Consider the following 9,206-nt stretch of genomic DNA (forward strand, 5'->3'; position numbering starts at 1 on the left):
ACATACTGAGCAATTGGTGAACTTGATTTATAACTTCTAAGTATTTATGTGGCATCTCCATTTGGACTCTTCTAAGTCTACAATGCATGCTCTGGGCAGGTTTCATGAACTGCTGCCTTTGCATTGATTTCAGATTGGGTGGAGGCCCTGGTGCATCCCCTCCATCATCGAAACAGAGCCTCCCCCCGCGCCCCCCAAGAAAGGGCTAGGAATTTAGTAGGATATAGTAAGCCATGTTCCTTCCCCATCTTTGTATTTGTGCTTGCTTTCCCTAAAGTAATTAATGGAAGAGGATTTGTGAACAAGCTTACTGTCCCATATTAGGGGTTTAGACAATAAACCAAGTACATACATCCAGTGCTGTACTCTGTATCTAGTAAAACATTTTATAAAAATCAACAGGATTGGAATAATAATCATAGTAATGACAGCTCCAATTCCTTGAGTGCTGGCTGTCTGTCGGGCAGTGTGTACAAGCAGCTAACATGTACCATCTCACTAAGCCTCACAACTACACGGTGGGTTCTTAGTTCAAGGTATAACCCATTAGTTCAAGGGAACTGAGCTTGGGAGGATTTAATTATATAAGGGTGTGTGGATTAGGGAGTTGTTCTCTGAGTCTTTTGAACTGGGCCACAGTTTCTGCACAGGGAAGAGGTGGAATCTTCTAGAACCACAGGGGCCCCCTTTTTCCTGGGAGAAGGGAAACCCGAACTCCCCTTTTTATTGAGATATAATTGACATTTAACATTGTGTAAATTTAAGGTGCACAAAGATGTTGATTTGACACATTTACATATTGCAATATGATTATCCTTGTAGCATTACATAATTATCATTTCTTTTTTGTGGTGAGAACATTTACAATCTAGTCTTTTAGCAACTTGGAAGTATATAATCAGTATTGTTGACTATAATCATTCTGCTTTGCATTAGATCTCCCCAACTTATTCGTCTTCTACTTGCAAGTTTGTATCCTTAAACAACATCTCCCCAGTTCTCCAACTCCCAGCTCCTGGCAGCTACCATTCTACTTTCTGTTTTTATGAATTCAGCTCTTTTAGATTTCACGTGTAAATATAAATGATCATACAGTTTCTGCCTTTCTCTATCTGACTTGTCTCAGTTAGTGTAATGTTCTCAAAGTCCATCCATGGTTTGCAAATGGCAGGATTTCCTTCTTTCCTGTGGCTGAATAATATTCTGCTGTATATGTATACCACATCTTTAGCCATTCATCCATTGATGGACACTTAGGTTGTTGCCAACTCTTAGTTATTGTGAATGAAGTTGCAATGAACATGGGCGTACAGCTGTCTTTTTGACATCCTGTTTTCATCTCCTTCAGATATATCCAGAAATGAGATAGCTGGATCATATGGTAGTTCCATTTTTAATCTGTTGGTGGAATGTAAATTTATTCAGTCACCATGGACAACAGTATGGATGTGCCCCCAAAATTTAAATATAGAAACCGGAACACTTTGACCTTCCATTTGCTTTTCCCTCCTCTTGGCCCCTTGAATACTTAACCTCTCTAAAGATCAATTTTTTTCCACCAGTGAAATAGGAATAACAATAGTACTGACCTACTGTAATTCTGGAGAATGAGGAGGACAAAGCATGGTTGCAGTTCTCACTGAGCAGTGCCTATAAACCGATTCAACTAGGGTTAGTTGTGATTCACCTAATTGTTTTTCACTCTCTTGGTAAGTTCCCATTTTTCTTCTCTTCTTCTCTGAATGCTGGTTGTCAGCTATTGTGTTCCCTCTGGGGTCCAGGAGGCGGGGTAAGTGGCCTTCCCCATGGCCCAACCTGGGGAGGAGCATCAATAAGACAGTAGGAAACTTCCTCACCACCTGGCTGATCGCCTCCTCACAGCTGTCTTGCCTGGTGTGCTAAATGATTTGATTTCCTCTTCTGTCTTGAATTGCCCATCAAGGCCCTTCCAGCATGACAAGGCCTTAGGCACAGGGTTAGCAAGAAGAGAGAGGGGACCAAGAAGTGGAGAAAAATTAGATAAAACACATATAAGGCAGTATGCATAAACATCTAGAAGGATCTAGACCAAGAGATTAATAGTAATCATCTTTGGGTGGTGGAAATACGGGTCCTTATACATTTGTAAGAAAAAACATGCATTTTTTGGGTAAAGAAACTCTGCACTTGTCATCAAGAGAATGAAGGAGGGTAGAGACAGAGGGGTGGCCCCCTAGTGGGTAGTTGATCTTGGGCACAAAGGACCCTAATGAATAGGACAGGCACTGGATGAAAGAAGGAATCGTGCATGAAGAGGTACTGGTTGAGATGTGGAGAGGGAGTGGGTGTTTGCTGAGTCCCTACGGGCCAGGTACCACCCACCTGCCAGCCACCAGGTCTGTGAGGAGGTCTTAACACATACCAATAAAACACATGACAAAATGTCAAAGTACTACCTTAAGTGAATGAAAAGAAGCAAACATGCTTTTACCTTTAAAACAGTTTTGTTGTTCCATAAGCATAAGCAAATGGCTACCAGGGACTGTGTGGGAGCCAGCTGGCATACGGGCAGGTCTGTACCACCATTTTGCAGACAGACACACCCAAGTTTGGAAGTTCTGCATTCACCCAAGGGAAACGACATCAGGCAAGTCTCATGGCAAATTGATGCTTCTATACCCTTGGGCCATGGTCTGTTATTCATTACTATGGTTTGGTTTCAAAGTGTTTTTTGAATGGCCTGCTTGTTCTGCCTTCTACCCACCATCCACACGGCCACCTGCCCATTTCTACAGAAGGACACTCATGAACAATAGTAGTGCTTGTGTCTCCTTCGTTCTTTCCATGGAAGACATTGCAGAGCCTGGATCTTGTAATCTCTTCTCTTCCATCTGCTTTTGACAAATGTAAATATAGAGCAAGAGGCGATTTATCTCTCTCTGATGCATTTCAGCAAGCTCCTACTACCATGCCTCTGCGTTTGTTCCTAGAAAGGTATCCCAAGCACCTCCCTGTAAGCCTCTTGTCAGCCATGGCTCTCCCTTCGTCCTTCTGTCCTGTCATTGGCAACAATAGAAGGCAGCCAGGGGAAACTGTGAGTTTGCTAATTTATTTTTCAGCAGTGCTTATTATTATTGCCAGTGGGTGAAAGGCAAGATCAATGACTGACAGTAGATGTAGAAACATATTTTTAAAAACTTAATGTTCTACATTACAAAATACCTTTTGAAGTTGCCTACTTCATCAACATCATGACATCATTGTCATGATGATCAAAATCATTCCCATTAACAACTACAACAAAAGCAAAGAGTTAAACTAAGCATTTGTGTTCTTTAAGAAGAAAATAAACTACTGCTTCTCTCCCTGTGTTTTGCTCCTTCTTGTTGACCCTACAGTGAGAGCCTTGAATGTATGATTCACTCTCTCTTCCGGATGATGTTGCTCCCAGATTAGCAGAAAGTCCCTTCTTCTTATTTATTTTTTTCTACTCAGGTTCTCAGGCTGCCTGCTCCTCTTCCCAAGAATGTTCTCTGCACATTCAAGGTGCAGTGATTTCAGGTCAACTTGGTCGTTCCCGTTTTCAGTTTAGGAGGCATCCATGCTAGGTGCTGCATCTGACACTGAGCAGAAGCGTGACATGCAGATGGGAGAAAGGGGATTGTCTGGCCCTTGGAAGGTCTTTCTAATTAGGTAAGTAATACATATGAGCTGTAAAACAAAACAAGAAGCACATAAATAGATAAAAGAATAAACCAATCAATAAAGGAAAATATACCAAAGAGAAAACGTCCAACTTCCAACTAGAGAGAGATATAGCCCCTATTAAATTTTTTGGTGAATGTTTTGAAAGGCCCATATTGTAATGCTCAGGACATGGATCTAGGTTTCCTGGATTTGAATCCTACTTCTACTGCTTATCAGCTTGTGATTCTGGTCCAGTTACTTGCCTCAGTGTTCTTATCTGTAAAATAGAGATAATAGCAGGACCTCTATCATGGGGCTATAATGATAAAAAATGAATTAGTATTTGGAGAGTACATGAAACAGTCGTTGTCTTGGAGTAAGCACTGTCTAAGTGCTTGTCAAGGAAGTTATCAGTGAATTAACAAACATATCCAGAAAGGCTCTGTGTACATGAATGGAGTCCCACCAGTCCTGAGGCTCTGTGCTCTGCTTTTCAGTGCATGCCAGTCGTCTTCAGATCTGCCAGATCAAATTGTGCAAACCTGCATTAGCTTTTAAGGGACAGTGTATTATTTTATTTCATGGAATACCATAACTCAAGTGTTTCTTTTTTTGTTCTGTGATACACATTGGTGCAGTGGTCCTCCGGATACAAATGTCTTTTCATAATTTTCTGACTATGTCCTTAGGTGGCAGTCCCAGAAGTAGAATTGCTGAACTTGAAATTTTATGTTTTGTTGCATAATGCCCAATTGCCTTCTGCAAAGATTACATAACGCACATTCCCAGAAACAATGCTGGAAAGTACCTGTTTTCCAAATCCTCCCCACTGTAAATACTGTTAATCATTTAAAAATTTCTGTTGTGTTCCATATGAACACCATCATCACTGTGTTCTTCAATACAGTTGATGTCCTTCTCATTGATTACTTTGTATTTTGTCTTCTATGACTTGTCTATTCATATTTGTACATTTTTCTATTAGGGTGCATGTCAGTTGAAGTCCTGAGTTGCAAACAATAGAAACCAAATTAAGCAGATGGAGAATTAACTTTTCTAGGGTATCAGGTGGCTCATGTTATTGACAGGAAGACTGAAAAATGATGCTCAGAAAATAAGCAAGAACAAAGGAAGGAAAGGATACAGAAACTACAACCTAGGTCATGGGGGAGAGTAGTGGTAGATTGAACTGCCAGCAGTGGACACATTCCCTCCCTCGATGCATTGCTCCCAAGGTCACTGGACTTGCAAACCGCCCAGTCAAGGAAAAGGCAAAAACCCACCGTAGGATACCTGTCTTCTCCTCACTGTGCTTTATACATTTGGGATATTGATCCTTTGTATGTCTTCTGTTTTGGGAACACTTTTCCTTCAATTTGTATTTACCTTTTAACTTTGTTCAGAGTGTTTTTGGCCACATTGAAATTTAAAGATTGACAATTATAAAATATTTTCAGGTGCTCATGTTCTCAGATTCCTCCACAGCATCAGATAGGGGATATCTGGGGTAGACTGTTGAAGTAATGACCCCTGGCTTATTCATGTCTCATTGGGTCCATACTCTTGGCTAGTCCCATCACAGATTAATCAGAACTTGCTCGTATGAGTTGCTTCAGCCCATGATTCAAGCACAGGTTTGACAAGTGCTCTCTGGGGTCTGCTGTCTTGGAGCTCTGCAACTGCTACAGCACAGAAGGACCTGGGCTAGCCTGCTGGGTGATATGAAACCCCTCTAGTGCTGGCAAAGGTCATCCAAGCCAGCCCAAACCAGAGCTGCTCAGCCCAGCCATGGAATTCTGAAGACTTACCAATGTGTTTTGTGTGGGTCTCAGTCTATTAATAGTGATGTTATGGGCTAGAAATGCTGGGGAGGGGGGGCACTCACCTGGACCTCTGGTGAGCCCCCCACAGAAATTCCCCCTTTCAGAGCCAGTGTTGTAGCTGGACTGGCCCTTGCGGTTCTTACTATGACTGCAAAAGTCACCTCAGCAGCAACCAGCAGGGAATTTTGAAAAGCAAAAAACAAAAAACAACAACCAAGGTTTATTACACACCGGGTCATGGAGTGTGCATGGCACGTCTGGGGCCACACAATGAGATTGTGGGTAGACAGAGAGAGAAAGCATGGGCCTGAGGTTCTGCATTTATTGGGGTTGAGGATGGGAGTGTCTAGGGTTTTGTGGGTTCACTCTTTGTTGGTGAATTTAAAACATAAGAACAAGAATTAGAGCATGGGAAGGTAAAAATAAGTGGTCAAATGGTCAGTTATATAAATCAACCAGAGATCTCTAAAACAGGGGTGGCAGGGCCTAGCTTTTTATCTAGTCTTGTGGCTGGCAGTGTGTTTATTGGCCATAGCTGTCTTTGAAGAAGATGGCTTGACAATCAAAAACTTCACATCAGGCACCTGCATTATAACAAAAAAAGCCAACTGTCAGACACTTACACTAAAACTGTTGGATATTTTAAGCCACTAAGTTCTCAGGTTGCTTTGTTACACATCATGTGCAAAGTGATACACTATCCAGGTAACTCCTTTAAAAATCCTATCAATTCTATTATTTGTTTCCTACCTATAGCTTCCCAAACTATATAGCCTGCAGGAGAGAGTAACTCAGGACCTAGAAGAACTCACAGGTAATTCAATGTACTCTATAATAAACTTTCAATGACAATCATTTCCTGGAAGCTCTTCTTAAGAGAAGGCCACTGAGGGGCACCTGGGTGGCTCAGACAGTTATGTATGTGTCTGACTCTTAGTTTTGTTCAGGTCATGAGCTCAGGGTCATGAGCTCGAGCCCCACATTGGGCTCCACAATCAGTGGGGAGTCTGCTTGAGATTCTCTCTCCCTTTCCCTCGGCCCCTCCCCCTGCTCACTTGTGCTTACTCTCTCTCTCTCAAATAAATAAATAAAATCTTAGAAATTTCAGTGATTATCCATCAAACTTAAAAAAAAAAAGAGAAGGCCACTGAGATAGGTCCTTTCCTGTTGACTTGAAGAGTATTTACTTTAGGTGATCCAAAGGGTTGGATATTCCCTCCCACTTCTATTTTGGCAAAAGTCAGAATAAAAAATATCCCCTTTCCTTCACTGGGAAGGTCTCCCTGGTTGTAGAATTCCCCTGGCTCTCCAAATCTTTTCAGTTATTTCCTCACCCAAGACACACTTGAATTTAACCTCTAGGTTGACAAATATCCATCACTGATCCTTCTCATCATTTAAAGTTTTCTTTGTAAAACCTGAAGCCTCTATGCACAGGGACGTTGGACCCATTATTTATTTAGCCCACCATTTTGTCGGCAGAAACACGGGGGAGAGAAGGTGGGTGTCATTCTAGCTGACTTCTTTCACATAAGTCCTGAACGAACATTCCTCAAATTGCAGGGTTGGGAAAATGCCTTTTGGTAAAATCATAAGAGTGGTCAACATTAAGGGGCCTTTGGGTCCATACAACCTTGTCTCTTTGCTCAAGGATGCAGACTTCTTAGGGACAGAGCTAGGGTTAAAATACTTAAAGCTATTTCCTCTGCTGGCTTCGTATCAACTACTTAGTGTGGACATGTTGGCCAGTGCTCATTCCTGGCTCCTCTTCTCACTCCGTGTCTCACACCAGGTGAACTTATTCATTCCCAGATATGTAAATTATGTCTATGACTTTCAAATTTATATTTGTAAACTCCAGACTCATGTATCTAACTGCCTACTCATTGGAATATCCTGCAGCTATAGCCAAATTAATGTGTCTAAAACAAGACTTTCAGTCATCCGACTGGTCTCCCCTTTCCAACTCCACATCACTAACTTCACCCAGCCTGCTAGTACTGCTTATGTAGACTATCCCAACTGTTCCTGTAGACTATTCTAACAGTTCCTGAATTATTTTCTTTCTTCTTTTCTGCATCACCCCCCCCCCCAACCTGTTCTCCACACAGCATCCAGAATAATCTAATTATGTAAACTGGATCCTATCATCATCACCAGTTATGACCACTTCCAGTTGCACATGGAGTAAAATCCAAAATCTTCACTTTGGCTAGAAAGTCCTCATCTTACAGCCCCTGCCTGCCTCCAACTGCATTTCATCTCTCACCCTTGGTCTTCCAGGTTTAGCCACACCAGCCTTTTAGTTGCTGAATGTATTAAATTTTCCCTGCCTCTGGGTCTCTGGCTGTGCTATTTTTCTACTTGGAAGCTCTCTTAGCGCTCCTCCTCACACTCCAGGCCTCAGCTTACATAGAGCATCCTCTGATGGGCCTTTTCTGATGACTCGCCATGTTCTTTTCACAGCATTTATTGCAATTTGTAATTCTTTCATTAATATGTCCTTCTGCTCAAACTCTTTTATTGTCACTACTTTCTAAGTACTCCAAGAGCAAAGCCAACCCAAGCCTTGCTTCCTGTAGTATATTTGCTACATGAAAATCTGAAATCTTTGTGCATCCTCAACATGGGCTTATTATTGTAGAGTTAAACTCATACCTTCTCAGCCAGAAGTTTTTCTTCTCTGACTAGATCTTTAAAGACAAAATTATTCCTTTTTCTTACTTAGAATTCTGCTTCCCTTTTATTACAAATACAGGAATTGGAGGGCTCCTTTGTTAAGTGCTATGCTGTTGGCTTATTTACTGTTTTGTTTTTTTAACAGGAGGAAAAAAAGCCCTAAGTTTTATTACATGCTCACAAAGGCCCAGTGATGAAATTGAGATGAAACAATGACCAACGGAGGTGGCTTTTGTACATTTTAGACAAAGAAGCATAAATCTTTGATATTTTACAGGACAATTATGTTTTCTATGTTTGGGAGCTACCATTAGTAAGGAATTCTCAAAATGATCGGGTCTGGGGTAGTAAATTAGTAAAAGTAACAAGATTTGTTTATACAGAATTCTTGGTCTTGAATTCCCTATCTTTGACAATAAGGATATCTCTCTATCTCCCGGTATGTGAGGTGGTGTCTTTCCTATAGGAGATTTATTTTCTTCTTTCTGGAGACAAAGGGAGGTCTTAGTGTTCTTGCACTGGCCATTTCTTAAGTAACTTGATTCAAATATTCAAGATGCATCTGTGGAACTTTTTGTGGTGCAGATGATTTGTAAACTGCAAAGGTCCACAGACGCCTATCCATCTTTTAAAAATAGCCATCCATTCTTTCTGGCCTCCGTCTATGTTCATTGCTTTGGAGAATCCCAATTCAAGCAGGGAAGTTAGACACATTATTTCCTGATGCTCTGGGGCTCATGGTCTTTAATGAATGAAACCCTTTACTCTCATAGGAATAATTCAGATAAATGTATCAGAATGGAACAGTGCCACAAGAGAAAGAAGGGTTTGAGAATCCACTGGAAAAATCCATTTGCTGGTCAGCAATAAATAACTTGTGCCACACGGTTTGTTTATAGCCCAGAAGGTGATACCATGGAGGCTTCAGACTTTATAGGAAAGTCTGATTCTGTACTGACCTAGTCATCTGCTTGGATAAATTCCAACCTGGAGTTGCTTTCTTTACTTATACATTTCACATGAGTCCTTCTCGGGGTG

General features: G+C 41.3%; 1 long non-coding RNA gene across 1 annotated transcript; it reads left to right on the forward strand.

The window, feature by feature from the left end:
- Positions 1–3,644: 3,644 nt before the first annotated feature.
- On the forward strand, positions 3,645–8,390 carry LOC110569947. Its single transcript, XR_002479696.1, has 3 exons — positions 3,645–3,672; positions 6,246–6,303; positions 8,314–8,390. It is a non-coding gene; the product is annotated as an uncharacterized LOC110569947 (long non-coding RNA).
- The last annotated feature ends 816 nt before the right edge of the window (positions 8,391–9,206 follow it).

Source organism: Neomonachus schauinslandi, chromosome 13, assembly GCF_002201575.2.
Source record: "Neomonachus schauinslandi chromosome 13, ASM220157v2, whole genome shotgun sequence".
In the NCBI taxonomy this organism is placed as follows: domain Eukaryota; kingdom Metazoa; phylum Chordata; class Mammalia; order Carnivora; family Phocidae; genus Neomonachus; species Neomonachus schauinslandi.